Below are 6,362 nucleotides of genomic sequence, written 5' to 3'. Positions count from 1 at the left end.
TATTCTTGAATTTTAAACAGTTTTGGACAAATGAGGTTTCCACCTGACAGAGACTGTATCTGCAATGTCCAGAGATATAGTATAGTGCAGTGCTGTACCAGTACTGGTTCTCAAACATTTTCATGTCAAGGACCCCCACCTTGATAATGTATTTGGCCATGTTGGGGATGTTGGGCCAGGGACCCTCATACGAGATGATTTGTCAAAACATTTTTTTTTTGTTACTTTGCAGATTTAGATGATTACTACAATACATTAACCATCCATGTAGGCCTATATATTGTGATACAGACATTTTCTTTTACAGTATAGATATATTCAAGTCTAATTTACAGTACAGGACTTGATTTCTGTATTGTGGTTTTGATACTTAAGTAATAAAGACCTGATAGGACTTGTTGCACCAGTGTCAATGTGACCTTGATAGCCTATAACTCCATGTTGATAGCACAGAACCAGCGGGCCACAGTCTCAGACAGTGAGACACGTCTGACGGACATGTTGGCCTGATACTGACTGTGTGTGTGTGTGTGTGTGTGTATACTTGTGAGGGCCAAATGTCCCAAAACAATGCCTTCTACATCTGTACTTCTCACTTCAATGTACAGTTAAATGCATTGTCATGTTTAAAGAAAGTCATGTTTAAAGAAATAAATGACTACCGGTGTCCGGTGAACATATTTTTGACAGAGAGGGGGGTTATAATTTAAGAGGTGAGCTTAATTTGAGAAAACTTCTTGTCCACACTACCATGAAAAGTCAATGTATAACAATCTGTGGGGTCAATTTGTGGAATGGCCTGGCTTTAGAACTCAAACAAAGCACTAATATTGTACAGTTTAAGAGGATGTATAAAAATGACATACTTAACTGTTACAGAGTGGAGGATGAGGCACATTGATTGTCTCTGGCTACGTATTACTTGCTTACTTAAACCGTTACTTACTTGTGTGTGTGTGTGTGTGTGTGTGTGTGTGTGTGTGATATATACAGTATATGTGTGTGTGTGTGTGTGTGTGTGTGTGTGATATATATATATACACACACACACACACACACACACACACACACACACACACAGTATATGTGTGTGTGTGTGTATATATAAATATATATATATATATATATATATATATATATATATATATATATATATATATATATATATACATAAGGGGGTAGGAGTAAATAAGTCTTTACTTCTTCCTACTCCTTTTTGAACTTCAGGTGGAAGATCAATGATCACATTGTTGTCGTTATCATTTTCTTATTTCATTCAAAAAATAAATATGCATTGTGTTTTTGTTTTTATTTTACCTTTTATCCTGAAGTTTCAAAATAAAGATGATCAAATTAAATCAAATGAGTATATAGTGAGTATATACAACATTACAATACAGCCAGTCCAAGAAATAAAATAAAAGTAAAAGCACAGCTTAATAATACAAGTATTGATTAGTTCTCATGATAACTGAGTTTATTACTGCCCTCCCAATTCAATTTGATCGATTCTACGATGCATTGCAATGCATTCCTCTTTTCTGCACATGTTTTTTTATCAGTCAATACAAGCAGTCAGATATACTGAACAACATATTTTATTTAGAAGGTATTAGTTAACTAACTAAGGTATAACTAACTACTAGAAGGTATTATAATTATATATTATATAATTATATTTAGGCTTCGATATGCCACATTGCTGGCTGCATTATATTGCATTGCTGCATGGCCGAATCATGATGCATTGCTGAATCGATTACTTTTGACACCACTATGAATTAGAGCCCTGTGTCAAGGTCAATGTTCATTTGAGGTTCATATAAAATATGCCCCATGTGTCTGTCATTTTTGAGGGGCACTTTGGTGTGTCCACAAGCTTTGTCCTACACAAACATTACATTCCCATTGACAATGAATGGAGAAGTTTACATCATAGTGTCTGAGCAAATAGATAGTGTCTATTTTACGTCATGATGATGTACGATGATAAGAGCACCATACCCACTTCACGGGTGTGATTTCTCTTCCTCCATTCACCGATTTCACTCTGCCCAACATATATTCACTCTGCCCAACATATATTCACTCTGCCCAACATATATTCACTCTGCCCAACATATATTCACTCTGCCCAACATATATTCATAAGATGTGATTTCACTCTGCCCAACATATATTCATAAGATGTGATTTCACTCTGCCCAACATATATTCATAAGATGTGATTTCACTCTGCCCAACATATATTCATAAGATGTGATTTCCCTCTGCCCAACATATATTCATAAGATGTGATTTCACTCTGCCCAACATATATTCATAAGATGTGATTTCACTCTGCCCAACATATATTCATAAGATGTGATTTCACTCTGCCCAACATATATTCATAAGATGTGATTTCACTCTGCCCAACATATATTCACTCTGCCCAACATATATTCATAAGATGTGATTTCACTCTGCCCAACATATATTCATAAGATGTGATTTCACTCTGCCCAACATATATTCATAAGATGTGATTTTAACCATTTCCTAGTTAAGCCCTTTAAGCTTAAACTCTTTAAGCCCAGGGTGTTCTAGGGACCTTCCAATTACGCAGAAAGATATGTCTTTATTTCAATCCTAAAAAGTAGCACTTTTGGACATACCGGTATGAGGTTTTCACCCGAAATAGATCATATAGTCCTATTTCTGTACCACAATATGTTTGTTAATGACAGGGTGCAAACACATGAAATAAACGGGTTTGAATAAATGACTCCACAAAAGTCTAATGCATTGCCAGGATGGGCAACTTTGATGATGGAGAGGGCCACTATAGTTCCACACGCACTCCAGAGGGCCTCATTGCATACTGTCGGGCAGAAACCTCTCATCTCTGTGTTTTAACATTTTCCCTACTTCCCTAGCAAAAATAGCCGATCTACAAGCAAAACGCGACACAGTGCGACACGTTTTGACCTTGTAGCTATTTTTGTTATAGGCCTATTTAGTGGAGCAGATAATTGGCAAATGTCATATAAGAATCGTTCACTAAATGATGCATCATGATACACACAAATCATCACAAATCATGATACACACAAATACAATCTTAGCGGAGAAGATATAGTCTTTCAGGTTGTAATACAAGGATGAAATTTGGCACAAATTCTCTGTGAGGGCCAATCTTATGGAATAATTAAGGCACTGGCCACTCAAACATTCAAGATAGCAGCGGAGCAGATAGTGGTACAATCTTTCAGGTTGAGACAAAAGAATGTAATGCTTTGTAATCAGGGGGAATTCCTTTAAATCCTGTCGTGCCCTTTGTCGTTATCTACTCACTAATCATGCACGCACGGTACAGGACAGGTACATGCCGGTTTTGACTCTATTCTGGTTTTGACTTCTTTTTCCATTGTCATGGATCACAACTATGCAAGGTATAAGACTTTCTCACCATCATAGAAGATGTCTCATCAAGATGTCACCAACTATCAAAGCTACCTTACCTTGTTTTATAAGGTAGAACTGGTAGAACTTGATCTCCTGACCTCAAGTAACACTGTCCTCTGAAAAGCAAGCAATCTCTATCCATGTTTTGAATTTTAACAGCTGAAATCAATAAAAAAATCAGTATTCGGAACCTGTGGGCCACATTAAGTGAAGGTGGGGGCCACTGCCCGCCAGTTGCACATGTATGACACAAAGTTGCACATGAATGACACAAAGGAGAGTCAAAGACAGAGTTTTGTTTCATTTATTTAAGAAGGCACAGTGCAAATTAACATACACGGAATCAGACAAGAGGCTATATTCTTCTGCTCAAAGTTAAAATAGTAGTTAGTCTACACACACGCACGCACGCACGCACGCACGCAGTATCAGCAGACAGTACCTGTGGGCCAGGGCATGGAGCCAGACAGTTGACCTGGTTTGCATGGCTGGTCCTGTGGGAGGCTGGGGCATGTCTGTGGCACACTAGAGCCCCCTGCTGTCTGTCTGGTGTAGTGTCGCTGTCCTTCGGGGCAGGCAGTAAGTTGTATAGTTATCTCCTGAAGGGGCAAAATCACTCCCCATAAACCACACAACCTACTACCTCACCCCGTACGAACATCACGGAGGGAGGCGTATACGGATGTCACCGAGGGAGGGGCTGTCAGTGGTCATTCTGGCTGGTTGTGGTGGACATTTTTGTCAAAATGTAATTTTTGCCATGGACATACAAAATGAGTAGACAATAACATTATCAGAAACACACGAAGAGCTAGCCCTGAATACACTCTCAGTTATGGGGGTCCTTGCAAATAAAACATTTGAGCGCCACTAGTACTAGTTGGACTCCTAACGTGCCGTATAGTGTGATAGTAAATCAGTGTCATACATATTCTGAAGAAAACCTGGAGACATTCAGTAATTGCGTCCTATGATCAAAATAATATTTATGTTTTAACAATCATCTAAAATTAGCCACGGACAATGCCAAAACATGACATCAATATGCAAGATACCGTTACATATATATGATAACTAATCCTGAACATCAGTTGAAAGTAAAAAGTTTAATGCCAAATAAATTGTCAAAAGTGAAGCAGATCTACAAGCTCACAAAAAAGCATAGTGAGCTGGATTTAAAATAACTATAAGCAATAATATGTCAAAAGTGTAATGACCTTTTTTTAGGGGGGGGGGGGGGGGGGTGTAGCCAGCAACAGCTTGTAGATCGGCTATTTGAACTATTTTAAAAGTTTTTTTTTTAAATAGTAAAACTTTTCAAATTATTTTAGGGATAAGGATTAAGTGGTGGCACAACATATAGCCCTTAGTCTCTCTGACTCATCTAGGGGCCACAATCTGCATTCAAATATTTTCCTAGATGCTTTGTCATTGGTCTAAAAAAAACCCCCTGCAGCAATGACTACCCAATCAGGAAGTAGACAGGCAAATCGACAAATGACAAAGCTTCTAGGAAAATCTTTGAATGCAGATTGCTGGCCGTCTGAATACCAAAAAGAAAAAGAAAAGTAATTAAAAAATGTTACATGTTATTGCTTAGAGCTACTTTAAGTGATTAATGGTCCTAGGTTGGGTTTTTGAAAATACTATATGGTCACCCTCCCAGGCTTGCACGCCGGTGTTGCAAGATGACAACATTCTGGTCACAGATCTGCTATTTGTGGTGACTGCAACATAAAACGCACCTTGGTCATTGTGGTCATGTCACCTCAACCCACGTCAACAAACCCACGTGACCTGACGCCAGCGTTCCACATTCCCAGTCGAGTCTCCTCTGGAGATGTGACGACATTACAGCCACTTCAGGAAAGACAGTAAGTTGTATAGTTATGTGACATGGAAGGGCAGGACCCTAAAACTATACAACCTACTACCTCACCCCAAAGGACAGTGTTTTGAACCGGCGGGGACATATGGTTCCTCCAATGGTCGCACAGCGCTCCGCTCTGCTCCCCTCCACCACACACCTCAGTGAATACAAAACAAAAGTTATGCCTCCTCCTAGCACAAAAGCATGCACGCACGCACACACACGCACACGCACACGCACACGCACACAGCTGCACTCTTGTGGCGAATGGATTAGGTGAGAGGAAGAGTCTGATGGTGGCTCGAAAGAAACACTACCACCTCAAAATGTATTTTGAGTACAGTACATTGGTGTGTGGATTGTAATTATTTTGATAACCAGATTTGCATTGTTAGAATGTTTCTAAACTTTTTGTGAAAATAGCAGATCTACACACGCACAGCGTGTTGCATCACGATGCGTTGTGAGCTTATAGATCGTCTATTTTCAATTCACTGTATGTACTGTAGATTTAAAGCACTCATGTGGCCTATAGTCGCTTCTATTGGGCTTGTTTTCCTATAGACCTGGTTGCTTATTTTTCTCACGAAACCTGGCAACACTGAACACGAGATAATGCCAGCGTCACCGAGTTCAGTGCCGCAACTCATGAATTTAAATAAGTCCCACAAAGTGCCTGCGTCCCAAACAAATTAAATGACCCAGGTGTTTGCATATAGCCAAAATGTGCCCTTTTTAATGCATGGTGAAATGCAAATTAATGGTGAAATGCAAATTAAGAACAGAGTAAGAGCAAGGAATATAAGGCGCCACGTGTCTCTATAATTTAAAGGTGCAGGTCGTGGTTTCCCCAACAGGAATTAACATGTGAAAGATATTAATAATGTTAGGGGTGTAACATTACAGTAGTATCGATAACTACATCGATATATATAAACGGCAACATATCGTATCGCCTCGTTTTGCAATGCAAATAATCGACTGTATCGATACTGAGAACTTGTGCGTTGTTACAAGAAAGAGTTTTAAAGTTAATTACTTCTCC

Source organism: Protomyctophum bolini (genome assembly GCF_963924005.1).
Source record: "Protomyctophum bolini genome assembly, chromosome: 4".
In the NCBI taxonomy this organism is placed as follows: Eukaryota; Metazoa; Chordata; class Actinopteri; order Myctophiformes; family Myctophidae; genus Protomyctophum; species Protomyctophum bolini.
The sequence above is the reverse complement of the archived record's forward strand: the minus strand, read 5'-3'. Positions refer to the sequence as shown.